Source organism: Hyaena hyaena, unplaced genomic scaffold (assembly GCF_003009895.1).
Source record: "Hyaena hyaena isolate Hyena2069 unplaced genomic scaffold, ASM300989v1 scaffold_68, whole genome shotgun sequence".
In the NCBI taxonomy this organism is placed as follows: domain Eukaryota; kingdom Metazoa; phylum Chordata; class Mammalia; order Carnivora; family Hyaenidae; genus Hyaena; species Hyaena hyaena.
In genome coordinates this window covers 4,165,208-4,192,414 of record NW_024080700.1, presented here as the reverse complement: position 1 = coordinate 4,192,414, position 27,207 = coordinate 4,165,208, and the positions used below count along the sequence as shown (strand labels likewise).

The following is a 27,207-nucleotide window of genomic DNA, read 5'->3' as shown; positions in this document are numbered from 1 at the left end:
TGAGACTTTGGATGAGTTACTCAGGTCTCTCAGCCTCAGTCTATCAGAAACAAATACTGTGCTAAGATTTGTGAAGAATTATTAAAGGAGTACAGATTCTATAACACAGTTGGCATGGAGCAGGTACTTAGGAACTAGTAGCTGGTTTCTAGAAAGTATTTGACCATAATTATGAGGCAGTTGAGAGAATTGGACAAAAGGCAGGCTCTCAAGTGGCTCGGACTTGGATTCTAATCTGGCTTCAACATTCACCTAGGACAGATATTTCATGTCTTCCCCCTGCAGTGTCCTCACGTGTAAAATAGGAATTGTAAGTCCACCCCACAATGTGGTGCGATTGGAGCTAGAGTATCTAAGGCGCCTTCTCTGTAGCCACTACCTGGAGATTTGTTGTAGCCTATTGACCATCAACGAAGGAGGCAAGTGGCAGGATAGTGGTGTTGGTGGGGGAAAAATTGAGTTTTAAGAGTCTGAAAATGGGATTATAGGTTCTTCCTGCGCTCTTTCTCCCTGTGATTTGCTGAACCAATCACCTAACCTAAAGCCTCAAGCTTTTTCTCAGCAAAAACATTTTGCAGCAGGTAAGATCTGTTCTTTCTCTCCGTTTTTCCTAATTTCCCAGAAGTACTTCTCTGCTTTAAAACTAATCCATTAAGATAATTCCAGTTGCCTTGGAATCAAAAATCTCTAGAGAGACTGTTCCCTGGGGCAGGGAAAAAAAAACCCGTCAAGATTCAGAGCTGAGGAAATAGAGTGAGATTCTAACACTCCAAAGGAAGGAAGGACTATTTGGAAAAGCCTGTCCCCACTCCATCCTGGGCAAAGCCTGGGAGAGTGGAGCCTCAGAGAACTTGTGGTCAGGTGACTGTGCTTTAATCAGAGTCTCTGATGTAGGAAGTCAGGGTGGAGGAGAATTCGCATTTCTAACAAGTTCTGATGTGGTGTTTCAAGTATGTCCAGGCAGAAGAGCCACCTCGCAGAGATTTCTGCTGCATCACAGAGCAAGGAAGCCCAGACATTCCCTGACCCTCCAGCCAGGCCTGTCAGCACCGAAGCCATAAAACTAAAAACCAAATGCCACAGTCGACAAAGAACATCTCCACATCCCTGTGGGGATCAGTGATGCTAGGACCTGATTTTTCTCTCTCTTTTTTTTTTTAAATGTTTTATTTATTTCTAGGAGAGAGAGAGACAGCATGAGCAGGGGAGGGTCAGAGAGAGAGGGAGTCACAGACTGAAACAGGCCCCAGGCTCTGAGCTAGGTGTCAGCACAGAGCCCGACATGGGGCTCAAACCCACGAACCACGAGATCATGACCTAAGCGAAAGTCGGACACTTAACCCACTAAGCCACCCAGGCACCCCGGACCTGACTTCTCTTGCTTCTCATCTTGGCACTTGAGAAATCCCCCAACCTGATTAACACCTAACACCGCCCTGGGGAAGGGAGAGGGCCTCTGTTGATAAGATTATTGTCACTACAGCTCAGTGGGAGGGCTTGAAAAAGAAATAAAGCTCAGTTATAGAAAAAATTCTATTTGTTACACATTTGAGTTTGTAGACTGAGGTTCATTCCTGCTATGCTGTGTCCTGTGAGTATTAAATAGTAACCGTTAGTTTTTAGGTTCAGTATTATAAGAATTTTCCCTTCACTCAAAGATCGTGGGGTTTTATTCTTTTTAAAAAAATTTTTTTTAATGTTTAATGAGACAGAGAGAGAGACAGCATGAACAGGGGAGGGTCAGAGAGAGAGGGAGATACAGAATCCAAAGCAGGCTCCAGGCTCTGAGCTGTCAGCACAGAGCCTGATGCGGGGCTCGAACCCACGAACCGTGAGCTCGTGACCTGAGCTGAAGTTGGACACTTAACCGACTGAGCCACCCAGGCACCCTGCGTGGGGTTTTATTCTTTAACATTTTTATTTGGTGCCCATAGTTGACAAGAACAAACAGAGGGAAAGCAACAGACACTGCCCTGCCTGGCATCATCACCTCACTAGGTTACGAGTTCTTTTAGGACAAGTCCATACATTTCCTTTGAACCTCTTACCTGGTCAGTAGTACACATGATGCCTGCACTTAGTAGGTGCTCAGTAAATGCTGAATGAATGAGTCACGAACAAAATATGTACTGATAAAACTTTGAGTGTTGATTCTTCTTATTGGTAGTGTAATATTTAAGATTCTTATGTTCCAGGGGCACTTGGGTGGCTCAGTTGGTTCAGCGTCTGACTTTGGCTCAGGTCATGTTCTCCTGGTTTGTGAGTCTGAGCTCCACATTAGGCTCTCTGCTGTCTGTGCAGAGCTCGCTTCAGATCCTCTGTCCCTCTCTCTCTGTCCCTCCCCCACTTGCACTCTCTCAAAAATAAAACATTTAAAAAAATAAGATACTGATGTTCCAAATGTTTTAGTATTAGTTGTCAAAAATATATTTGAGTATAGATAAAATTAAGGAGCTTCAAAGTGAATGTAACAATTTTAAAGAATACTTCACATTTTGACCTGTGTTTTTAGGTATTTAAAACCACAGTTCTGCTTTGAATTTCAAATAACTACCTTCGGTACCAGAATAATAATTAATGACTATAGTTTTATTGTTATTTCTTATTCCTTTTACAATCAGATAATAATATACATTTGCATACGTAAACTACACATCTCATAGGTCACCATTAATGAGCTCCTTGAAACAGTGTTTCATTTTTGGCTTCTCCATGCCTAACACAGTGCCTGGCACACAGTATAAGGCCAATAGCCAGTGCTGAATGAAGATGAACAAACCTTTTCTGATTCACAGACACTTCTTGACTGAGCTCTCCTGTCACCAGACTTCAGAGTACATTATTCTTTGCTTTAGGGGCTGTTTAGGTGGGTATTTCTTCCACATGTTCCACTAAATCAGGGTTTCTCTGAATTGAGAAAGTATCAGTCGCCTGGAGAGTTTATGAAAAACAGTTTGCTGGGCCCCATCCTGCAGTTTCTGATTTAGGAGTTTTGGAGTAGGGACACGAGAATTTGCATTTGCAGGTTTGGAGATGCTGTTGATACCATTGATTATCGACCATACTTTACAAACCATTGCACTAAATTAAGCTGCATGAGGGTGGGGGCTGTGTTCTTCATTTCAGTATCCCCCACAGCTTCTACCATAGCACCTGGCACACAGGGGTTTCTCAAGAAGTAGTTGACTTGAATAATAGTTCAAAAAGTTTTTTACTGAATCTAGATTACAAGTATATGAATATATGTGTATGTATCCTTAAATGTGCTGATACACTTAGTGTAGTGAGCTATGTCTGCTAAAATATAATCATCAATGTAACTTTTCTTAACTTCATCTTCTAAAATGATACCCAAACTTATTGGAGAGGTGAACTCAACACATCCGCTTATTAATGAGAGTAACAGTATCTTAGCAATAAGATCCTCTTTTAAAGCCTATCTTTTAAAGATAACTTAGTTTATTAATATTGAGCATTAGGAGTTAAAAATTTTTTTAATGTTTATTTACTTTTGAGAGAGACAGGGCATGAGCGGGGGAGGGGCAGAGAGAAAGGGTGACACGAAATGTGAAACAGGCTCCAGACTCTGAGCTATTAGCACAGAGCCTAAGGCGGGGCTTGAACCCAGGAACCATGAGATCATGACCTGAGCCACCCAGGTGCCCCGAGCATCAGGAATTTTCAAAATTGCTTGAGTGCTTCCCACTTTCTTGCAGAGAGACCCAGCAAGAACATGGTAGCCACACTAGTTGCCCCCAGGAGTTTATAGCCAGTGAGGAAGCAAGGAACCCAGAGAAAGTGTGAGGAGGTATACTAGAGGATATTAAGTTTAGGGAGTAGCTGGGAACTATGAAAGGATTCAGTTGTATCTCTTCAACTCTTAATCATCATTAATCTGTTAGAATTCATCTTTTGTCTATTGTAAAAATACTCCTAACATGCTTGGTATCGGCCCTAGGGATATTTGCTAAGTATTAATAAATGAGGTTAATAATTCCTTTGGAAAACATATGACTTTGATATTTCTTCTTCAATATAACCAATCAAAATAACATGAGGAATTTGGAATGAGACTGATGCAGATAATTGCCCTTTATGGAATAGCTACTTACATCTAGGTCATATGTGAAACTGAAGTCTCAGAAAGTTCCAGAGCAGATGTTTCTAGGTGGAATAGTGTCCACATGTAGAGCTTGCCATTTTAAGAATCCTATGGTAAGCTTTTCATAAAGGAAATAATTATTTCGGAATCAACTCTTTCCCCTCTTTGTTGTTAATACATGTTTCACTTCTAGATTGTTTAAGGCAGAACACAGTGTTCCATAAACTACTTGATCAATAGAATTTGATTTTATATAGAAAAACGTTGGCTAGTTGTTGAATTTTGGATTCTTATTCCTGCTCTGTTCTTCTACCGTGGAATTTGGGACAAATCATCCAGTTTTCTTTGCCTCAGGAAACATCTATAAATTGGAGAAATTACTAGCGTCCACTGTATAAGGATATGGCAGGGCTTAAATGAGATCATTGCTGGTAGGCCAGTGTCTGGCAGTCAGGAGATGTCACCTCTGCAGCTAGTTGTATGATGTTACACTAAAATGAAGAAGCACAAATTCTAGGCCCCGCCTGGTTAAGTGTTTAGCTGATGACCACTCACATGTTCTTCGTGGGCCTGGGCAAAATGAGATTGGGCTGCATTTACTCAGATGCCTTCCTGTTCCCTGGTTCCCCTGGCTGTGGCCTCCTTAGATTTACGTCCCTTCCCTACCTCTTGCCCTTGAAGTGCACTTGCTGGTCCTAGGTCTACACTTCTAGGGAACCCATTCCCCATCTGGACATTGGTTCCACTGAGCAGAACTAAGGCCCTGTTTGGGGTTGGGGTATGTGTGTGGCCATGGACTCACAAGGGAAAGCAAGGAAGGACAGGCCACAGAACATTGCTTCTTGATGGTTCTTTATTGCCTTCATTTAACTTGATCGCCAGGTCATTTGTTCCCCTTTGAAAAAGAAGAGTCCAGTATTTGCCTCCTGGTTCAGGATAACATCTTTGTTTTATAATCCCCAGGAGCCAGAAGAAAGCTGAGGCCACAGGTCACTGGTGGGGTCTAAAGTCAGGGAAAATCACTAAGAAAATTTGCCTTTTATATGCTAATAATTGAACGCTGACAAATCTGGAGGGAGCTTCCTAATTAATCTTAAAATTGAATTGTATATATTGAAAAGAGAAGGTTCATGGATTCGTGGTACCCCAGGATTCGTCATAGTGGCTGGACCCAAAGGAATAGCTGATGGACTGTGCTAAAAAGATTGGGTAAAATAGACCCAGGACTACCTATTAAAATAAATACATCATGCAAATATACTGCTCTCTCTAGGGATTCCTTTCGGCCCCACGGACGCTGTATTAGCTGTGGGCCCGGGGGTGGTGGGCAGCTCAACTGGCCCAACGGGACATTTCAGCCCCCGGGGAACACCACCAGCCAGTCAACTCCTCAAGCAAAACTTTGTCAGAATACAGCTTGGTCAGGCCTTTCCTAGGACTCCTTGATTGATTGGTTCGTTCATTCATTCGTTCAGCGGGTTTTCCCGAGAGCCTACACTCTGCCCGGCGCAGTGCCGGTGTCCGAAATTGAGCGGTGAGCAAATCGAACAAGGCCCGGGCTTTCCCGAATCTCTGCGTGCGGGCGGGAGAGGAGAAAATACATTGACAGCAGTCCCCGGCCAGCATTTCTGGAGCACCTACTCTGTGCCAGGCAGTGTTCTAAGCGCTTTACGCGAATTAACTCCTCTGACCCTGCGCACCGCCCCGAGGCAGGCGCTGCTGTGATCCCGGCAGGCGGGAGGACACTGAGGCCCACGGAGGGGGGGCGGCCCCTCCGTGGGCCTCCGGCGCGGGGCCGGGTCGCGCCAGGCCCGCGGGCGGGCGGGCGGTGGGGGTCGCAGGCCGGGCTGGACGGCGCGGGGACAGCCGTACTCCCGCCCTCCGCCGGCGCCGGGCGGCTGCCCCACGTGACGGGAAGCGGCGGCGGCGGCGGGGCCGGGCCAGCCCAGGAGCCGCGGGCCGGGAGCGGGCGGCGGGCGGCGGGCAGCTCGGGGCCCCAGGCCCCAGGGTCGGCGCGGGACAGCAGAGGCCGACGGGCGCCGCGCTGGTGAGTGCGGAGGGCGGCGGCCTGGCCGGGCGCGGGGTGCGGCTGGGAGCGCGCGGAGGGGGTGGGCTGGAGGGCAGGGGCCGTGCGGGGGGCGGCTAGGTGGTGCCTGGAGGGGGGGCGGGGCGCGAGCCGGCAGGTGTGTGTGTGTCTGTGTGTGTGTGTGTGTGTGTGTGTGTGAGAGAGAGAGAGAGAGGGCAGGTGTGCAGACGTGGGGGGCCGGGGGCTTGTTGGGGTGAGCAACTGTGCACGTGCGTGTGGGCTGGGGCAGGTGTGCCCGAGCGTGGGGTCCGCGGGGGTGGATGGTGTGGGGTGTGCGTGTGTTTAGGGCAGGGACAGATCGAAGGAGACCCAGTCCCGAATTTGGGGTAGGCTTTCGGTTTTCTGAGGGGAGGAGCCCAGGACTCCACCCCTGCGCCCCAAGCCCCGCCACCCGGTGTAAGGAAGGGTTTTGTCGCTTTAATGGATGTTTCCTGGAGCTCTTGGGATTTGAGAGTTCAAATTCCGGGTCACGTTCGGGCATGAATTTTTGCCCCGAAGTGGGAGACTGGGCAGGGGTGTGTTGGAGAGGAGGGAAGAGACCACGAGTGCTGGAAGCAGCCATCCCTGTGGGATTTTTTTCCTTTCCATTGCTGTCTAAAGGTGCAGGTGGAATTTGGGTTCTTCGCTGGCCTCCTGTGTGTTATATATGGGGATGACTTTAAAGGCAGAAGCTGTGGTCTTCGGTTGTCTGCACCTGTCATTCCTTATGTCCCGGGCCTGTTGGGTGACGCTGAGAAAGCCCTCCAGGCTGTTCGCCCTCGGGATTCTCTCTGGCTGCTGGAAATGGGGTTCCTACAGTGCTTCTTATTGCTAATGGACTGTGTGGGGTGCTGGGGTCTGAGCAGGATTTAATCGGGGATGAGGTGCTTGTGGGTAGGCGCCTGTCCGACCGGAGTGAGGGAAGGCAGCTGCCATTGTGATGCTAGGGACACATTAAGGCACCAGAAGTGGGTGAGGAGGGTCCTAGGGCAGTGTGGGCTGGCCGACTGGAGTCAGAACCCGAGCGGAGGTCGTGGAGGGGCCTGCTAGTGCCCCCTGTTCCCTCCGGGTGGACTTGCTTCTCTGCTGCTCAGCTGGGAGCTCCCAGCTGTGGTCAGATAGGAAGGAGCTGCTGGCTGGCTGCTTCCTTTGCTTTTTCCTTCCATTTCTGCTAACCGGGCAGATTCAGCAGTCATGCAAGTGGCCCCTAGGACGTGTGGCACCAGGAAGAGTTACTGACCCGAATCCCCTGGAACTTGTCCACAGCTAGCCTTCTAGTTCCTCTCTGAAATGGGGCAGAGCTGCTCCATGATGGTAATGAGCGTGGAGCTGTGGGTTCGTACTCTGCCCCTGCTTCCTAACTGTGAGCCTTAGGCGGTTTACTGGATGTTCTGCGACTTGATTTCCTCAATCAAAATAGTGGTAATATTGGAAAGCTACATGCGTTCTGATAAGAAAATGTGCGTTTGGCACAGGGCCTGGCACTTAGTAGGTGCTCGATAAATTATTAAGAAATATAAATGAGGACCTAGGGCTGTATATCACTCAGCTCTGAAAATCAATGGTTTTATGCTCTGAGAAATTGTTAACGCAATGAGTACTTTACTCGTTAGACTCCTTGTGGGTTCTTAGTCCAGGTTGCTGTACACAGCACAGTATACATTTTACAGAGAAATCAGATGAGAGGTGTGCCCCTCGCCTTCGAGTCCTCTGCTTTTCCTCCTCTACTCATGACCATGAACAGCAGCCCCGTGGTCTGAGAATCGGTGGGGATCTCCTCCAACCACCACAAGCCCTGGGGCTGCTTCGGCTTCACCTAACCCTCCAGCAACAGCAGCTTGTAACAGGGCATCTTCCTCTAGGTGACATGTTTTAAAAGGACAGAGTTCACTATTCTAAAAATGCTAAATTTTCTAGGTCTGACTGGCAGCCAGCATTTCTAGTCAGGGAGAAAGAAAAAAAAGGCGTTATTATGGCCTCTCCTTCACATTCATATTAAAAATTTGTGATCCTTTAAGAAAACTTGAGGGAATTTTCCTTATTGGGTTAAGCATCTTCATCTTGGTCTGAATCCAGTCCTCATTAGAAATACATTAAAGTAATCATTTGTGGCAGCCAGGTGTTTGGATACTGCTGGAATAATTGGCCGGGACTTTACAACTCATCTCCTCTGTGGCAAACCTGGCCCGTTTTTCTTTATTAAAAAATGCGTAACTACTAAATGAATGTAGAAGTAACAAGTTAATTTGGGGATGCCCCAGATGAGCTTGAGTGCTTCATGCAGAAGAACAGGCACACTCATTGAGCATTTTGTGAAATCTTGCAGATTTGAGAGCGAGATCTTTTCTCAATAATAACCACTATTGAGTAAATTGAAGACTCAAGAAAATAATGTACATAAAATAGAACAGGTGCCTAGCTTCCAGTGGGCGCTTGGTAATTCTTTATGGCTGTTTAAAGGTCCAGTATTGAGGGATGGTCTAAAGGAGATGCCCTTGAGACCTATACTCCCATTCTGGTCCTCTTCCCCCCTCCTTTCCCTCCCATATCCCTTCAGTTATAACTGTTGATGGTACTATTACAGGACGTATGTTATATACATCTATGTACATGCCACATATACGCACATGGTGTGTGTGTAACTGTATACATAGATGTGTGTATGTTCGTAGTATATATACATATGGACATCTGTATAGTGTATATGTGCATATAGGGTGTGGGGGTATATGTGGTATGTATAAGTAGTTATGTATATGCATATATACACACATATATATATATGTTTACGTGTGTCTAAATGATTTTGATTAGTATTGCTCAGAAAAAGGATACCAACTATGAATAGTTACATATAGGTATATTCCCGGATAATATCCAGATGACAAGTTAGATGTTAGACCTTAGCTGTTCTTTTTTTTTTTTTTTTCTTCTGTTTGAAGGTACACTTTTGGGTCACTGGAGCAGGTTTACTGTGCTGTAGCTGGTCTTACACTATCTCTGTCACATGAGTGCAGAGATAACATGAAATGGTTGTCAGGTAGTGTCCTGATCAATAGCAGGAGACATTGTGGCACAAGTCAATAAGTTTGCTGTTGACTCCTGGCAAATTTCAAGTTTGAGTCATTCAGCAGATGGCGGTGAGAACTTAGTGAAGAATTCAGGGGCCAGCATGGGGTGCTGTTCCATGAGAACAATTTATGTCACATGAACACATACCCTGTTTTGATAAGATTACTAGGTTCATGGAGAAGTGTAAAGATCTCGTTTCTGCGTCTAAAATGTAGCAGGGCAGTGCCCAGACTGAACCCCATTTGGTAAGAGTCATTTATTTGTGACAAAAGTTGTTTAGGGGGCCACAGCAGGGGTAGGCCATTTGGCAGCAAGAGGGTGAGCTTCATCCTTCAGGATGATACTAGGGTTCCTCTTCTGGACTCAGGATGGGAAAGCGAGGGCTGTGCTTAAAACAAGCGTCCCTGAGGAGGAGGGACATCATCTGGTGGCCTCATGTTTGGAGTTGTCAATTCCTGAAGGAATCCTAGAGAGGATCTGAAATCAACTTGTCATTGGAGTGGAAAGAAAATGGCACCATGGAGTCAGAGACAGAAACATCCATTAGGCAGTATCCACCCAAACTCATTGCCTAGGGGCTCTCAGGAGGCAGCGTCTGGGCATTCGTGAGGGCTGTTACTGTTTGGTGCCCGTCCTCAGTCCAGACGTGGAGCAGTCATTACCCCTGGGCAGCAGTGCTTCAGGGTGTGGGCCCTTGAGTCAAGCTGCCTGGGTTGGAATCAGCTCTCCATGGTCACTTAACCTTTCTCAGCCTGGGTGCTCCCCTGCAGAATGGAATCACAATAGTACTCCTCTGTAGGCTCCTTGTGAGTGTGGAGATAGCACTTAATACAGTCTGGTACACAGCATGCATTCTGGAAGTCTTCGCTCCCCTACAGCACTGTTATTAATACCCTTCCTCCAGAGTAGCTTGAGAATAGTACAGAGGAAGCATGTAGTCCGGTCCAAATTCCTATTTTTACAAGGATGCAATGGGCCCAGAGGCTTTAAGTGACTTGCTTAAGATCGTCAACAGGTGCCCAAGCCACAAGGGCTCAGGATCCCCAGATTAATATTGAGAATGCCTGCCTTGGATCAGGCTTGCTTTACCACTGTTTGCTGAGTTCGTTCTGGGGCCTCTATCCTTACAGAGGGCATCAGAAGGCTTCATCTCTGCTCTTTTCCAGGTCTGCTGGCCCAAAGCCCCACTGTTCTCTATCAGAGCCCTTCACCTGCCTACTTCTTCTGAAGTTCATTAGGATATTAGATTTGGGACCCAGCAGGAATCAGCTCACATCTACCCCATTCGGTCTGAACTTGTCTATGGGAAGAAATACTTCACATGAGCAAAAGTCCCAAACTCTCCTTTTTGAAATGCGTTCTCGGGGCGCCTGGGTGGCTCAGTCAGTTAAGCCTCCGACTTCGGCTCGGGTCATGATCTCATGGTTCATGGGTTCGAGCCCCGCGTTGGGCTCTGTGCTGACAGCTCAGAGCCTGGAGCCTGTTTCAGATTCTGTGTCTCCCTCTCTCTCTGACCCTCCCCTGCTCGCTCGCTCTCGCGCTCTCTCTCTCTCTCTCTCTCAGAAATAAGTAAAACATTAAAAAAAATTTGAAATGCATTCTCAGGAGAAAAAACCAACACAAAACTTAATTTGTAGGTATTACTCCATCCATACCTGCCATTTTAAGCTAGGACACCAAACGTCAGAAAAATCGTTTCCAAAAGCTGGTAAAATCGCCCCAGTAGCCTGAGGCACAAGGGGCATTCTGCTTGAGTGCTGGCCGTTGCTTACTCCTCTTGGACCTTTTTGGTTACTGACACTCAGGATCATTCTGAGTGGCTCCTTTCCTGCTAGAAAAGGACATTCTTGGAGCTCTCTTAATCTCTTTTAGATTCAGGCAAGGTAATAAATCAATACACTGAGATTACACTTATCTTTTCAACTTTCTGTTTTGGAGTGACTTTGGGCTTACTGAAGAATGAGAAAATAGTACAGAGCTCACGTGTACCCTTCCCAACTTCCCCTTTTGTTAACACCTTGTGTGACCACGGTACAGCGATCAACACGGATGCATTAACATCAGTGCTGTAAACCAAACTACACGCTCTATTTACGTTCACCAGTTTTTCCACTGGCGTCTGTTTTCTGTTCCAGGATTCTGCTTCCGGTCCCATTTCCCCACTTTGCATTTAGTTGTCATGTCTCCTTGGTCTCCGTCTTTCTTCATCTGTCGTGACCTTAACGCTCTCGAAGAGTCAGGGATTTTGTAGACTGTCCCTCGATGTGGGCTTGTCTGGCATTGTCTCACACTTAGGTTGCAGTGATAGATATTTGTGTAGAATACCACAGCGGTGACGTGCCGCAATTACATGTTGGTTTAATGTTGGGATGCATTTCTTGTTTCCACCCCCACACCCCGAAACAGCAGGGGAAACCGTGCTGAAACTTCACTGGATCCTTCCTACTCTGCCCAGTCCCTAGTACGCGATTCCCTTGCCCGTGCCCCTCCTGAGCCAGGACATAAATGGCCTCTTTGTCCCCTTTGCATCCCGTTTGCTTCTACATGTACAGTCCCCTGATTACCCTGTTATATTCCTTGAGGATTTAGGGGAGATTTTCAGAGGAGCCAATTTGCAGTTTAAAAAACAAAAATGTCAAGCTTTCTTTTCATTAAAAAAAACTTGTTTGTAAGCAATGAATCATGGAAATCTACTCCTGAAGCCAAGAGCACACTGTATACACTGTATGTTAGCTAACTTGACAATAAATTATATTAAAAAAATAAAAAAATAAAAAATACATAATAAGTCATTGTCAAGGAAAAAAAATGTTTGTGACCACGGAGCCTTCGAGCCCTATCAAAGCTCATCTGACTTGAGAACGGTCAGTACGATGTCGTATATTTTTCTTGACCTCAATTGAAGTTACAGCAGTTTATATCCTAAGAAGAATGCTGGTTGGCCCACAGGGTTACCACAGTTCACCTTTTCGGTGTGAACCGAAGTTTTGAGGCACCAGTGTGGTTTTATTAAATGTCTTATGTCTGTAGACTGAAGGCAACTGTCGGTGCCCATAGGATTTGGGGGTGTTTAACACTTTGTTTTTAGTGGGAGACTTCACCAATTGACATTTTATTTTGCACTTTAGCACAAAGAAAGCATCTGAAGTTGGCTTGCAGTGGAAGAACTTTGGCTCACAAGATATGCCTCTTCCCACCCAAGAGAGACTTTTGAGTCTGTGACTTGGCTATTCATTCAGTCAGGAACATAACATAGGAAATAGAGGTTTCCAGGCCAGAGGCAAAGTGAGTGTCCAGCCTCACCTACCTGCTCTGCTTGATGGCCACAGTGAGCATGGGGATGGAGGGAGAAGGATGGGCGGGTCAGAGTTGGTGTTCAGTGCCATCAGGTACAGAGAGGGAGGCTGGACACACGGCAGCAGGGCCCACGCCACTGCCCCGCACTTCCTGCTATATGTAGCAAGCTGACCCAGGTGGGACTGACTCCAGCACATGCCCTCTACCCTCCCGAGGCCATCTCTTGATGGTTCTGGCTGGCCTAGTACAGGTGTCAGGTCAGCCTCCACAGCTGGGACCAAGAAAATGGCCTCTGCACTGGCTTCTAATGTTTCTCACCTGAAATATCCCTCAGGACCAGCCTGAAACAACCCAGGAGTGAGGCAGAATGTTCTCCTGTGTTGCAGAGCACTCCCTTCTGGGCCCTTCTTCTTCCCCATGATGCTGTGTTGTCAGCACTGTTCTCTGCCCTTCCTCTCTCTCTCTCCTGATCACAGGGGACCAGCGTACTAACACGTTGACATGGAGCCGAAAACAGCTGATGATGCCTGGAAGGCTCTGTGTTCCCTTCCACCCCTTTCTAAGAGTGTGAGAATGGATGACAGCTTTGCTTAATTCCCTCCTAGGTTTGGTTTTTAGAGCTGATGTTTTCAGTTTTTGCAAAGATTTTCCCTTGTAATATGTATTGACTATAGCCTATGGCTTCACAGTCTTAATAACTTTGTTTACCCAGGATAAGTGAGAAACTTCTTAGGAAACATTTTTTTCCTTATAAAAGGAAAGACATTTATTAAAATGGCAAAATACAAACTTTTTATAAGTCTTTTTTTTTTTATAGAAATACTGCAAATCACAGGAAGATTCAGGAAAGCAGGCATACTTCCAACTAATACCTGAATTCCTGTGATAAGCCAGTGAAGGGCTGTGGATAAGCCTCGGTCCCCTCATCCACATGTCTGACACCAACTTGACCCCATATTACTTCTTTGCATGTGTACAGATGACTACATTTGGCCAATGGGAATGAGGCAGCGTTTTCTACTTTAGGGATTATTTATGCTGTTAAATTCAAGCAAATCATTGTAGTTAATGATAACTATTTTCTGATTAATGTTTTCAGTCACTTGAAAAGGTGCCCAGAAAATAGTTTGGGCTCAGGATCCCTCTTCATTCACAACTAGTTGGTTTGTAGAGCACCTTGGACATTTGCAGACTTAGATACTGGCACTTTGAAACTCCAGCAGCTAGCGGACTCAAGAATTCAGAATTGAATGTAACTAAATAATAATAAAACAAGGAACTAATGTGGATAATATGAATAGGTTAATACCTATAATGTTATAAATAAGAGCAGAAAGGTTGGCTGGAGTTGGATTTTTAAGGGCTGCATATCTTATGCTAAGTTTGGAGTTCATCTTTTAGGCAGTGGTATCCTCTCTAAAGCGTTTTAGGGACAGTAACAACATAGTGATGTTTTAGGCATGAGATCCACATTCCTGCCCTTCCTCATGCATGACCTTGAACCTACCCTGACTTTGACCCAAACATAAAGATAACCACTTATGATAGACTATCAGAAACTCAAAAGAAATTAATGTAAATTGAGAAAAATAGCAGAGTGTCCTTTTTAATTTGTAGATGAAGAATTTATCCTTAGCTTGTTCATACAAAAGCACCTCCTGTTAAAAGGCTGTTCTACACGTTGATGAGTTTTTGAGTGTTTACCCTCTGAAGTGATGACTCTCTGCACATATAGCTGCACAGGGCTTTAAAGAATTTGCTTCATTTTAAAGTGTTGATGTCATTCTCCAACATGAGATTTTTTTTTGGTAGACGCACAGGACACTGTGTCCATCTTGAGGTTTCTCTCTGATTCTGTGCACATTCTGTGACCGGAGATAACAGAGCATCATTCTTTTGGCTCAAGAAAACTAATTACTGGAAAAGATCTCATCTTAATAAGTGTCACTTTGTCATAGCCTTCTTGTGGCAGAATGTATTTATTTCTGGCTCAGATCAAGGGTCTCTATATGTGTTTTTTTTCTTTAACCTTGTAATGTTGTACCTAGAAGCCCTTTCTATATCTACATAATCGGTTTCAAACATTGCTGTTACTCCATGCTTGTTCTTTCTGTATGACTTTTTAAAATGAGGCCTGGCCTTGGTGAAACTTAGTACAGAGAAGATGAAAAGGGAGAACAAGGCAGTTAGTGATCCCAGTCTTCAACTGGTTGAAAAATAAGAGTGGAGTTACAATTGACCCTTGGAAAACACAGGTGTGAACTGCACAGTTTCACTCACACTCGGATTGTTTCCCACAAATACAATACCGTAGTGTAAACATATTTGTCTTCCTTATGATTTCCTTAGTAACATCTTTTCTCTAGCCTATGTGATTGTAAGAATACAGTATGTAATACACATACCATACAAAATATGTGTTAATCCATTGATTATGTTATCAGGAAGGCTTCTGGTCACCAGTAGGCTATTAGTAATTCAGTTTTGTAGGGAGTCAAAAATTATAAATGGATTTTGGGTTGTGCTGAGGGGTGGCACCCCTAGCCCCTGGGTCATTCAAGGGTCAACATACTTGTATGAAAGCTGAGGCTGGGTAGAGATCCAGGAGGTAAGAGGCTGGCCTCCTGGAGGCTGGGACCCCAGGAGGTGCAAAACCAACACTGTCCAGGGTATTTACCTTATTGGGCATTCCATCACGTTAGTATTTTCCTCTGTCTTCCAACAATCCAGAGGGATTTGTGGAAATAGCTGATAGGTAGCCCTCGATTGAACTTTGTAATTATGGGTACAGTAAAGTAAGCACTGGGTTTAGATGAACTGAGAAATTATAAGTAAACCACTTGCATCTGTGATAAATGTTTTCATTGATGCAATTTTAAGCAAGGAACATGCATGCTGTGAATCTTACCGAGTTTATTAAACTGAGGTTCTGTATCTATTTCCACAGTAAGCTGGTTTGAGGAAATAAGTAGAGTTTTAGTGTGTGTGTGTGTACATATATAATTTAATTACTATTTAATAACCTTAAAGAAATAGTTATAGTCTGGGTTAAGATATAGGGAGTAATAATAGAAGCAACCTCAGCTTAAGAAACAGAACATTACGAATACCTTTGAAACCGAGCCTGTCCTTATTTTCCATCCAGCCTCCCTGGGTTTGTATTTATCATTCCCTTACATTGCTTTATGATCTTACTGTATATATGTCTGAAACCTTAAACCATTATTAGGTGGATGGTCATGTTTTTGAGTGACACAGAGCCTTGTATATCATTCAGTGTAGAGTGATCCGGGACTTGCCCCTGAGCTTGAGATCCATGCCTGTGGGTAGTCTCAGCTCTATCTGTCCTGCAGTTGAGTATTTCATCTGGTCCAGGGAATGTGAGTAGTTCCCAGCTTTCCTCTCAAACAAGATGGCAGCCAGCGTTCTTGTTTATGGCCTGGTACACATAAACTCTGTAGGGCATATGCCTAAAAGTAGAGTCCCTGGCTTACCCCCCATGTCAAGGGCTTCTGCATAATGCCAGAATGGTCTTGCCAGTTTAGAAGCTTCCACCAGCAACGTAGAGAGTGATTGCTCCATGTTCTTGCAGGCAGCTGCTATCATCAGATGTCAAATGTTCTGTCAGTTTCATGGGTATAAAATGAAGTCTCATTGTAGTTATAATTTATAGTTCCCAATGATGAATCAGGTTGAGCATTCTTTCACGTCTGTTGGCCATTCATTTTTCCTCTTCTGTGAGATGCTTATTCATGTATCTTGCTCATTCATCTATGAGATTGCTGTAACTTTCTTTCTGTAGGTGTTTCCTGTATCATCCAGGGATCTTTTATGATCATATATGTGATGTCAGTGTCTTTTTTCATCTCAATCCATCGCTGTCTTCATGGTGTATTTTGAAGAACAGAGGTTTTACATTTTAATGCAAACAAACTCTTTTCCTGGGGTTTCTGCTTTTTTTTTAAATATCTTTATATCTTACTTTTTTATATCCCTATCCCAAGATCATAAACATATTTTTTCCATATTTTCCTCTCAAAGTTTTAAAGATCCATACCTAAGGATCTTAATCCATCTGAAATAATTTTAATACATGGTATAAGATAGGAATCTAGTTTTTTTTCTTTCTTTGTGGATATCCAGCTATCTATCCTGTACTGATCATTGAACTGATCCATATACACCCCATGCTATACAGTGCCTCTCCTGTCATAGTTCATGGTTCCATATGCACACATCTGTTTCCGGACACCCAGATGTGTTCTCTTGAGCTTACATCATACCAGTACCCTGTTATCTTAATAACCATAGCTTTATATTACATTTCGTCTGTTAAGTCAAGTCTCCTTACTTATCTTTTCCAGAAGTGTCTTGCTTTTTTTTGCCCTTCTCTGCCATATGAATTTTATAATCTCCTTTTTTGAGTTACACGCGCGCGCACACACACACACACACACACACACACTCCTGTGAGAATTTTTACTGGAATTGCATACACAGACCCTAAGTGTATATAGCTCAGTGGATTTTGACAAATGTATACACCTGTGTGACTGATAGCCCAAACAAGATCTTGAGTATTTCTGTCACCCCAGAAAGTTTCCTTGTGTCCCTTTCTGCTTGGTCACCCCTTTCTCTTCAAGGTAAACACTGTTCTGATTTTGTGGCTAGAGATGAGTGTTTCCTACTTTTGAACTTCATATAGATGAAAACATACAGTATGTGTATAGATTCTTTCAGTGTTTTTTATTTCATCTGTGTTGTTGCCTGGCAGTTGTTTATTCCTTTTTACTTCCAAGTTGTGTGAACACCCCACACTGAAATGGAGACAAAGGGGTAAAACTGAGCTGTTTCCTTCTTGGTGCTTTTATGAATAAAGCTACTATGCACATTTTCATAAAAGTCTTTTTGCAAATATTGATATATACTCAAGAGAACTGGAAACCTTCAGAGTAAAATTGTGGAGTACCGGGATAAATGCGTGTTTTACTTTAAAAAAAACACCCACTTTCCAAATGATGGCACTGCTTTTTTTTTTCGTATATCAACGAAAGTATATCGACACACAATGTTAAATTAGTTTTAGGTGTACAACATAATGATTTCACAATTCTGTAATTCTGTACATTACTCTGCTCACCATGACAAGTGTGGTCACCATCTGTCACCATACAATGTTATTAAAATATTATTGGCTATATTGCCTATGCTGTACTTTTCATCCCTTGAGTTTGTACCTCTTAATCCTCCTCACCTTTTTCTTCCGTCCCCCCAATCCCCTCCACTCTAGCAACCACCAGTTTGTTTCATGGTTCTCTGTGTGTGTGTTGTGTTTTGGGCAGGGTTGTTTTTGTTCTTTGGTTCCACATGTAAGTGAAATCACATGGTGTTTGTCTTGCTCTGACTTATTTCTCTGAGCATAATACCCTCTAGGTCCATCCATGTTGCTACAAATGGCAAGATCTCATTTCTTATGGGTAATATTCCATTATATATATTATATATATACACACACATATAGTATATATGTGTTATATATATAGGATATATGCATATATATATAATATATATCACATCTTTATCCATTCATCTCTCAGTGGACACTTGAGTTGCTATTGTATCTTGGCTATTGAAAATAATGCTGCATTAAACTTGAGGGTGCCTATATCTTTTTGAATTAGGGTTTCCATTTTCTTTGGGTAAATACTAATAATGGAATTACTAGATTGTACAGTATTTTTATTTTTAAGTTTTTGAAGAACGTCCATACTGTTTTCCATAGTAGTTGCATCAATGTACAATTCCCACAACATTCCATGCGGGTTCCCTTTTCTGCACATCCTCACCGGCATTTATTATTTCTTGTGTTTTTGATACTAGCCATTCTGACAGGTGTAAGGTGTTATCTCATTGTGCTTTTGATTTTCATTTCCCATGATGAGTGATGCTGAGCATTTTGTCATGTGTCCATTAGCCATCTTTATATCTTCTTTGGGAAAATGTCTATTTAAGTCCTCTGCTCATTTTTAAATCATATTATTTGTTATTTTGGTGTTGAGTTTTATAAGTTCTTTATATATTTTGGGTATTAACTCCTTACTGGGTATATCATTGCAAATATCATCTCCCATTTAGTAGGTTGCCTTTTCATTTGTTGATGGTTTCCTTTACTGTGTAAAGCTTTTTGTTTGGTATAGCCCCAATAGCTTATTTTTGCTTTTGTTTTCTCTTGCATTAGGAAACCTATCTAGAAAAATGTTGCTAAGGCTGAAGTCCAAGAGTTAACGCCTATGATTTCTAAGAGTCCCAAGGTTTCAGGTCCCACATTTAGGTCTTTAATCCGTTTTGATTTAATTTTTGTGTATGGTGTAAGAAAGTGATCCAGTTTTATTCTTTTGAATATAGCTGTCCAGTTTTCCCAGTGCCATTGATTGAAAAGACTATCTTTTCCCCATTGTATATTCTTGCCTCTTTTTTTTTTTTTTTTATAGATTAATGACCATGTTCAGTGTCTTTCTGTCCTGGGCTCTGTCCTGTTCTATTGATCTATGTGTCTGCTTTTGTGCCAGTATCATACTATTTTGGTTACTATAGTTTTGTATATCTTGGAGTCTGGGATGGTGATGCCTCCAACTTTATTCTTCTTTCTCAAGGTTACTTGGCTATTCAGGGTCTTCCATGATTCTATACAAATTTCAGGATTATTTAGGATTATTATAGTCCTGAGGAAGATACTGTCTGTGTTTTGATTGGAATTGCATTGAATCTATGGATTGCTTTGGGAGGTATGGACATTTTAACAATATTAATTGTTTAATTGTTTAACAGTATTATTCCAATCCATGATCATGGTATATCTCTCCATTTGTGTTGTCTTCAATGTCTTTCAACAATGTTTTAATAGTTTTCAGAGTACAGGTCTTCTACCCTCTTGATTAGATTTGTTTTTTGGTATTTTATTCTTTTTGATGGAATTGTAAATGATATATTTAAAATTTTTTTCTTTCTACCACTTCACTATTAATGTATAGAAGCATAACAGATTTCTATGTGTTAACTTTGTACCCTTGGACTTTACAGGATTCATTTATTCTAACTGTTTTGGTGGAGTCTTTAGGGTTTTCTATATAGTCTCATGTCATCTGCAAATACTGACAGTTATACCTCTTCCTTACCAATCTAGATGATTTTTATTTATTTTTCTTTTGTGATTGCTGCAGCTAGGTCTTTCAATACTATGTTGAATAAAGGTGACAAAAATGGACATCCTTGTTTTGTTCCTGATCTTAGAGGAAAAGCTTTCAATTTTTTATAATTGAATATGCTAGCTGTAGGGATGGTACCATTTTATGCATCCTCCAAGAAAGTATGAGATTGTTAGTTGTTCTGCATCCTCATTAACATTTAGTGTTGTCAGTCTTTATTTTTTTTTTTAAATATTTGTTTTTGGAGAGAGCAGAAGCAGGGGAGGGGCAGAGAAATGGGAACAGAGGATCTGAAACAGGCTCTGCACCAACAGGCTGACAGCAGTAACCCTAATGTGGGGCTTGAACCCATGAGCCACAAGATCATGACCTGAGCTGAAGTCAGATGCTTAACTGACCAAGCCACCCAGGTCTTTTTAATTGTAACCATTCTAACAGGTGTGAAATGGTATCTCCTATGTCTTGAAATAAATTTCTCTGATAACTAATGATGGTGAACATCTTTTCATGTACTTATTGGTCATTCATGTACCTCTTTTTTGGATTAAGAAAATAAATTTGTCTTTTTATTATTAGTGTATAGAAGTTTTTGTATGTTTTAGATATGAGCCCTCTGCTGGATATATATTTTGTAGATTTTTCTCCCAGCCTGGGGTTTGCCTGTTCATTTCCCTAGTGTTGACTTTCAGTGGACACAAGTTTTTCATTTTTATGAAATCCAGTTTTCAACCTTTTTTTAATGGTTAGTGCTTTTCGTATCCTAAGAAATCTTTATGTACCCCAAACTCCCAAAGATAATCTTCTGTGTTTTCTTCCAGAAGCCTATAGTTTTAGCTTTTACTTTTAAAATAATTTGATGCATCTCAAATTAATTTTTGTGTGTATTGCGTGAGATAGGGATAATTCACCTCCCCTCCCCCCCTTAAGGTCATCCAGTTGTTCCAGCACCTTATGGAATGACTCTGGGTATTTGGTATTGGTGTCTTTGTCAAGAACCAATTGAATATATATGTGTGGGTCTAATTTTGGACTTTATCGTCTGTTCTATTGATTTGTCTCTCGTGATATCTTAATTACTATAATTTTATAGCAGTTTTGAAAACAGTTAATGTAGGTCCTTCAAGTTTGTTCTTCATTTTCAAGATTGTTTTCACTATATAGGTACTTTAATTGCCATTTACATTTTAAAACCAGCTTGTCAATTTTTGTGGGAAAGTCTGCTGGGATGATAATTTAGTCTCTCTTTTTTTATGTTTACTTATTTTTGAGAGAGAGAGACAGACAGACAGAACGAGTGGGGGAGGGGCAGAGAGGGAGGGAGGCACAGAATCTGAAACAGGCTCTAGGCTCTGAGCTGTCAGCACAGATCATGACCTGAGCTGAAGTCAGACGCTTGACTGACTGAGCCACCCAGGCGCCCCTAATTAAGTCTTTCGTACTGTCTGACAAGATGACTTTATGGTTTTCTCCATAGAGGTCTTCTGCATCCTTGTTAGATAATTCCTTCATACTTAATTTTTAATGCTATTGTAAATAACTCTTTTAAGATGAAAGCTTCTAATTCTTGTTTGTGTATAGAAATGCAGATTACTTTGATATTTTGATTTTTTTAAATATTTTTATTTATTTCTAGGAGAGAGAGAGAGAGACAGCGTGAGCAGGGGAGGGTCAGAGAGAGAGGGGGATACAGAATCTGAAGCAGGCTCCAGGCTCTGAGCTGGCAGTCAGCACAGAGCCCGACGCGGGAGTCGAACCCACGAACCGCGAGATCATGACCCAAGCGAAAGTCGGACGCTTAACCAACTAAGCCACCCAGGAGCCCCGATATTTTGATTTTTTAAAATAAAGGATAGTTCTAGAACTTTAGTAACTCTAATAGATTATTTGTGAGTTTCCATGTAAACAATGGCAGCATCTATAAATATTTATAGTATTATGTCTTTGTTTTCAGTTTTTTATAATTGTTCTTCTTTAACTGGCAAAGACTCCCGGAACAATGTTGAGTAGATTGGTGCCTTCTAGTAGAAAGTTGGTACTTCGTTTGCTAGGCCTGCCATAACAAAGGACCATAGACTGGCTGGCTTAAACAACACACATTTATTGCCTCACAGTTCTGGAGGGTAGAAGTCGAGGTCCCGGTGTCTGAGGGCTCTGAGAGACACCTGCTTCTGGAAGCCCCAGGCGTTCCTTGGCTTACACATGGCCACTTTCTCCCTGTGTCTTCACATGTCTTTCCGCTATGTGTGTCTGTTTTGTGTCCAAATTTCCCCTGTTTTATAATGATACCTTCCCTATTGGATTAGGGCTCACCCTAATAACCTCATCTGAACTTGATCATCTGCAGGGACCCTGTTTCCACATAAGGGCCTATTCACAAGTAATGGGAGTTAGGACTTGAAAATATTTGGGGGGACGTAATCTACCCAGAACAGATGGTAATAGTCTTGTTCCTTGTTTTATGCTTTTTTCTCTTATTTTGTCAATGTGAATTAAACCAACAGATTTTATTACCTTAAGCCAATACCGCATGCCAACTTATTCATACTGTGTGTCTGTGTATTCAGTGTGCTAATATTTAATACTTTTCCATGTTGATTCATAAGTGAGAATGACTGGGATTTTCGTTTTGCCCACGTCCTTATCTGGTTTGGATATTAAAGTTATGCTTTATACTGGCTTTATAAAATGAAGTGGGATGTGTGCCCCCTCCCCCCTTTTTTTATTCTCCAGAAGATTTAGTATTTAAAATTGGTATTATCTGATTGCTAAATGCTTGGCAGAACTTGCTAGGAGAGCCATGTGGACATGGGGCTTGCTTTATGGGACCGTCAGTGTCCATGAAAGTGGTATGTAGTCAGTGCCCTAGGATTGCTTATGAACTCATCCCATCAGCTCTCTTGGGCTTCTAGAAGCCTGTCTAATACTGTTGTCAGAGGTCTGAAGTCAAGAACACGGAAAACATTTTTGAAGCTTATGGGTAACATCAGACTCTCTGGTGCCTAGCTCAGTATGTAGCGGAAAGAAATGGAATTGTCATCTTTGAGCTGACGTTGAAGAAGCCTAAAGAATCTAAGGGAGGATGCTAAAGAAGCAGGGCCCTTCACCAGTGGCTATAGGTGTGAACTAAAAGCTAATGTTTCTGTGTACACCTGCACAAGAAAGTTCATATTTTTCCATTAGTGTTTTCAAAGACGCTCACTTGGATTCTAATGTCACCAGTGGCGTGTATATGCTCAGTTTGGTAGAAAGCCATTGCTAATATTTTGACTTTGGTCGTTAGCACGTATTTCTTTACAGTGTTACATGCTTCTTTTCCTCGTACTTCTTCCTTAGTAAGATGGGGATACATTTGGGAAATGGAACAGTGCCTTTCTCTTTTATTTTATTATTTTATTTTATTTTAGCACAGTTAGAAGTGTTTATTGCATTTATAATGGCACCTTTATTTAAACTATTGCTCGTGAATGTACTAGTATTTTTAAGTCTCTTTCCCTCACTAGGTTTGTACTTTGCAGTTTTGAAACAAAATGTTAAAATGTTGACTTTGCAAATGATAACCATGCTTTCAAGCTGCCATTCTATCATAAAGTGAGTTTAAATTTCAGTTGAATTTGAGATCACATAATCACGTGTGAATTAAAACCTCTGACTTCAGACCCAAGCAAGTTGGACTTAAAGATAATAAGGAGAGGCATGGCCTGTGGTTTATCTTTTCATGATTTCTGTTTTCTCTAAGTGAGTTTATCCAATGAATTAGATCATGGAGAAAACTTCCCTGCCTCATGGAGGAATAAACCACTTGTAAGTACCAGAATGTTAACTTCATCAGCTTTCAGTAAACCGCCGTGTGATTCTGTTTCAGCAACTGTGAAGTTCATAATACAGTGTGGCCGATAATCAGGAAGCTGTGCATTGGTTCTCCAGGACTTGTCTATCCCCCAGTTCCAAGTTTGTGACCTAAACAACATCTCCCCAGTTCCCCCACCTGCAGTGTCTGCTAAGAACCATTTATCTCTCTGTATTTATGAGTTTGGCTTTTTTAGATTCCACATATAAGTGAGATTGTGCAGTATTTGTCTTTCTCTCTCTAACTGATCTCACTTAGCAGGATGCCCTCTAGATCCAACCATGTTGTTGCAAATGGCAGGATTCCTTTCTTTTTCATGGATGAATAATATTCCATTGTATATACACACCACACTTTCTTAATCCATTCCTCAGTTGAAAGACATACCTGGCCTGTGAGGGGAAAGTCCAAAATCCCTGAATAGCCTAATGGGGTTCCTTTGAAGTTTACAACGTTTTTTCCCCTGGCTGCTTTTAAAATTCTTCCTTTCATCTTTGATTTTTGACAGTTTCATTGTAATGTGTTTTTATGCATTGAGATAATAGGGTGATCTTTTAGCTTTGTGAACTTGGATGTCCCATTCTCTCCCCAGGTTTGGGAAATCCTCAGCTATTATTTCTTTTTTTTTTTTTTTTTATTTATTCCTAGGTGGGAGAGAGAGAGAGACAGCGTGAGCAGGGGAGGGTCAGAGAAAGAGGGAGACACAGAATCTGAAACAGGCTCCAGGCTCTGAGCTGGCAGTCAGCACAGAGCCCGACGCGGGGCTCGAACCCACGAACTGCGAGATCATGACCCAAGCGAAAGTCGGACGCTTAGCCGACTAAGCCACCCAGGCGCCCCCCTCAGCTATTATTTCTTTAAATAATTTTTTGCTCCTTTCTCTCTCTCCTTCTGAAACCCCAGGTTTTCCCTTATTTAGTCTTTTGAAGGAATTCTGTTGATTGCTTAGGCTTTCTTCACTCATCATTCTCTCCTCTTTGTCCTCCCCTAGACTGGGTTGTTTGAGAATCCCTGCCCCCTAACGTTTTCCTCCATCCTCTTTACTGCAGATGCCTTATTGCATCTTTCTTTCTTTTTCTTTCTTTCTTTCTTTCTTTCTTTCTTTCTTTCTTTCTTTCTTTCTTTCTTTCTTTCTTTCCATTTTGACAAAGAGAGAGCACGTGCTTAAGTGAGAGAGAGGGCAGAGGGAGAAAGAGAGAATCTTAAGCAGGGTCCATGCTCAGCTCAGAATCAGTCACAGGGCTCAGTCCTACAACCCTGGGATCATAACTTGAGCTGAAATCAAGAGTCAGATGCTCAACCCAACTGAACCACCCAGCTTCCCCCTTCCCTCCCGCCCTGCCCCCAATGCATTTTCATTTTTCATTTTACTCACTGAGCTCTTGAGTTCCAGAATTTCTGTTGGGTTCGTTCGTTTTCTTTCTTTCTTTCTTTCTTTCTTTCTTTCTTTCTTTCTTTCTTTCTTTCTTTCTTTCTTTCTTTCTTTCTTCTTCTTCTTCTTCTTTTTCTTCTTCTTCTTCTTCTTCTTCTTCTTCTTCTTCTTCTTCTTCATGATTTGTTTCTCTGGTACAAATCTTATTTTGAGCCTATCTTTTTTCGAAGTTGCATTGAATTGTCTTCCTGAGTTTTCTTCCTAGCTCACGAGTTTCTTCAGAGCGACTACTTCGAATTTTTTATCAGCTGGATCACAAATGTCATGCCTTGAACTCAGTTTTGAGGGAGTTGATTATTCTGCTTGTGATGGCCTGTTTTCCTGGTTTGTCACGTTCGCTGCCGCTTTGCAGCGCTGCGTTCACATCTGCAGGAGCGGACGCCTCCTTAAGTCTGTGTGAGTTGCCTTGAGAGGGGGTGCTCTGTGCACTAGCGGTGGTGGTAGTAAGTGGGTTTCCTCTCTGCATGGATACTTCCACTCTGCCCTTCCTGCTCCCCCTTGTGGTCGGATTCGTAAGCTTTCCGTCTTCTCTGGTTCTTGGAATCCCATCTGCGGGCTACTGGCAACCTCTCTTTTGTTTTCCTGAAGGTGGCGCTGTAGCTCGCTTGTGGTTTCTCTCCTGCTCACCTACAGAGGCCTGTGGTCTGTCGGAGCGGCCCTGTCTACTGGCCTCTCCCTCGTGATGCGCGGAGAGGTAGGCGCAGGAGCCACTGAGCCACAGCGTGGTGGGAGGAGGTGTGGGTCAAGTACACAGGCGTGGGGGGTGCCTGGGAACACACTAGTGAGATCCCTGGCTGTCCTACTCCCGCAGGTCCCTGGCGGACTTCGTGCTACACACAAAACCGTTAATGCCCTTTGAAATTCGCATCCGTCTCTCTGCTGTTCCCCTTCCGCCCCCCAGCCATGGACATGCAGCCTCAGTACTGTGGGCCCTGGTGGGGGGCACTGGCGAGCCGCCTCTCACACGGCTGGAGTATCAGCACCGCTGTCCGTCTTACTCGGAGGCAGAGGGTGCCCCAGCCTGATGGATCCGCCCCCTGCAGCGTTTCCCTGGCGGGGCGCCGCCCTGGGAAAGCTCCTCTGAGAGGCTGCCTCTGCTGTGACCAGATTCAGACTGCTGTAAGCTCTGTTCGCTCCTGGGGCTTGCTGGAATCTCCCTTGGGAAGACTGGCCATGTGCACATTGTCTCCTGTGTGCCTATCCGCCCAGGCCGGCATTCTTCAGGTTTCTCCCCAGTCACAGCGAGGGGGGCCTGGGCAGGTTCCGCTCCGCGCCACCCCCCCCCCAGCCCATGCTGGGTTCAGCCTGCGATGGATGGGCAAGCTGGTGAGACTCCCTTGGACCCCTAGTGGGTGGTGCTAGATCCCAGCACCCACCAAGAGGCCTTTGTCTGTGCATGGATGTCTAATTTGTTATTGAAAAAAGGGGCTAAAAGGAGGAACATCTTAGCCACCATGACACTGACATCCGTCTCCTTCTGTTTCTTATAAACTACATTTAATTTTTATTTTTTAAGGCCTGTAGTAGGGAACTTTACAGACTTGAGTAGCTGTAGTTACGAGGTAATGAAACAGTATTGCATTATACCACCTCACACCAGTCAGAGTGGCTAAAATGAGCAAATCAGAGGACTCTAGATGCTGGTGAGGATGTGGAGAAACGGGCACCCTCCTACACTGTTGGTGGGAATGTAAACTGGTGCAGCCCCTCTGGAAAACAGTGTGGAGGTTCCTCAGGAAACTAACAATAGAACTCCCCTATGACCCAGCAATAGCACTGCTGGGAATTTACCCAAGGGATACAGAAATGCTGATGCATAGGAGCACATGTACCCCAATGTTCATAGCAGCACTCTCCACAATAGCCAAAACATGGAAAGTGCCTAAGTGTCCATCAACGGATGAATGGATCAAGAAGATGTGGTTTATCTATACCATGGAATACTCCATGGCAATGAGAAAGAATGAAATCTGGCCATGTATAGCAACATGGATGGACCTTGAGGGTGTTATGCTGAGCGAAATAAGTCAGGCAGAGAAGGACAGCTACCAATGTTTGCACGTATAGGAGGATTAGGAGGAACTTAACGGAGGACCGTGGGGGAGAAGAAGGGGGGAAATAGTGGGGGAGAGGGAGGGAGGCAAACCATGAGAGGCTCTTGAATGCCGAGAACAAACTGAGGGCAGA

At 43.3% G+C, this 27,207-nt stretch overlaps 1 protein-coding gene across 1 annotated transcript in view; it reads left to right on the top strand.

Moving 5' to 3' along the window:
* Positions 1–6,062: 6,062 nt before the first annotated feature.
* TGFBRAP1 (transforming growth factor beta receptor associated protein 1) overlaps positions 6,063–27,207 on the top strand; it is a 63,162-nt gene continuing 42,017 nt past the window's right edge. Inside the window, exon 1 of the mRNA XM_039232650.1 lies at positions 6,063–6,149. The gene's annotated coding sequence lies outside the window, so the exon portion shown is untranslated. The remainder of the gene's footprint in view (positions 6,150–27,207) is intronic.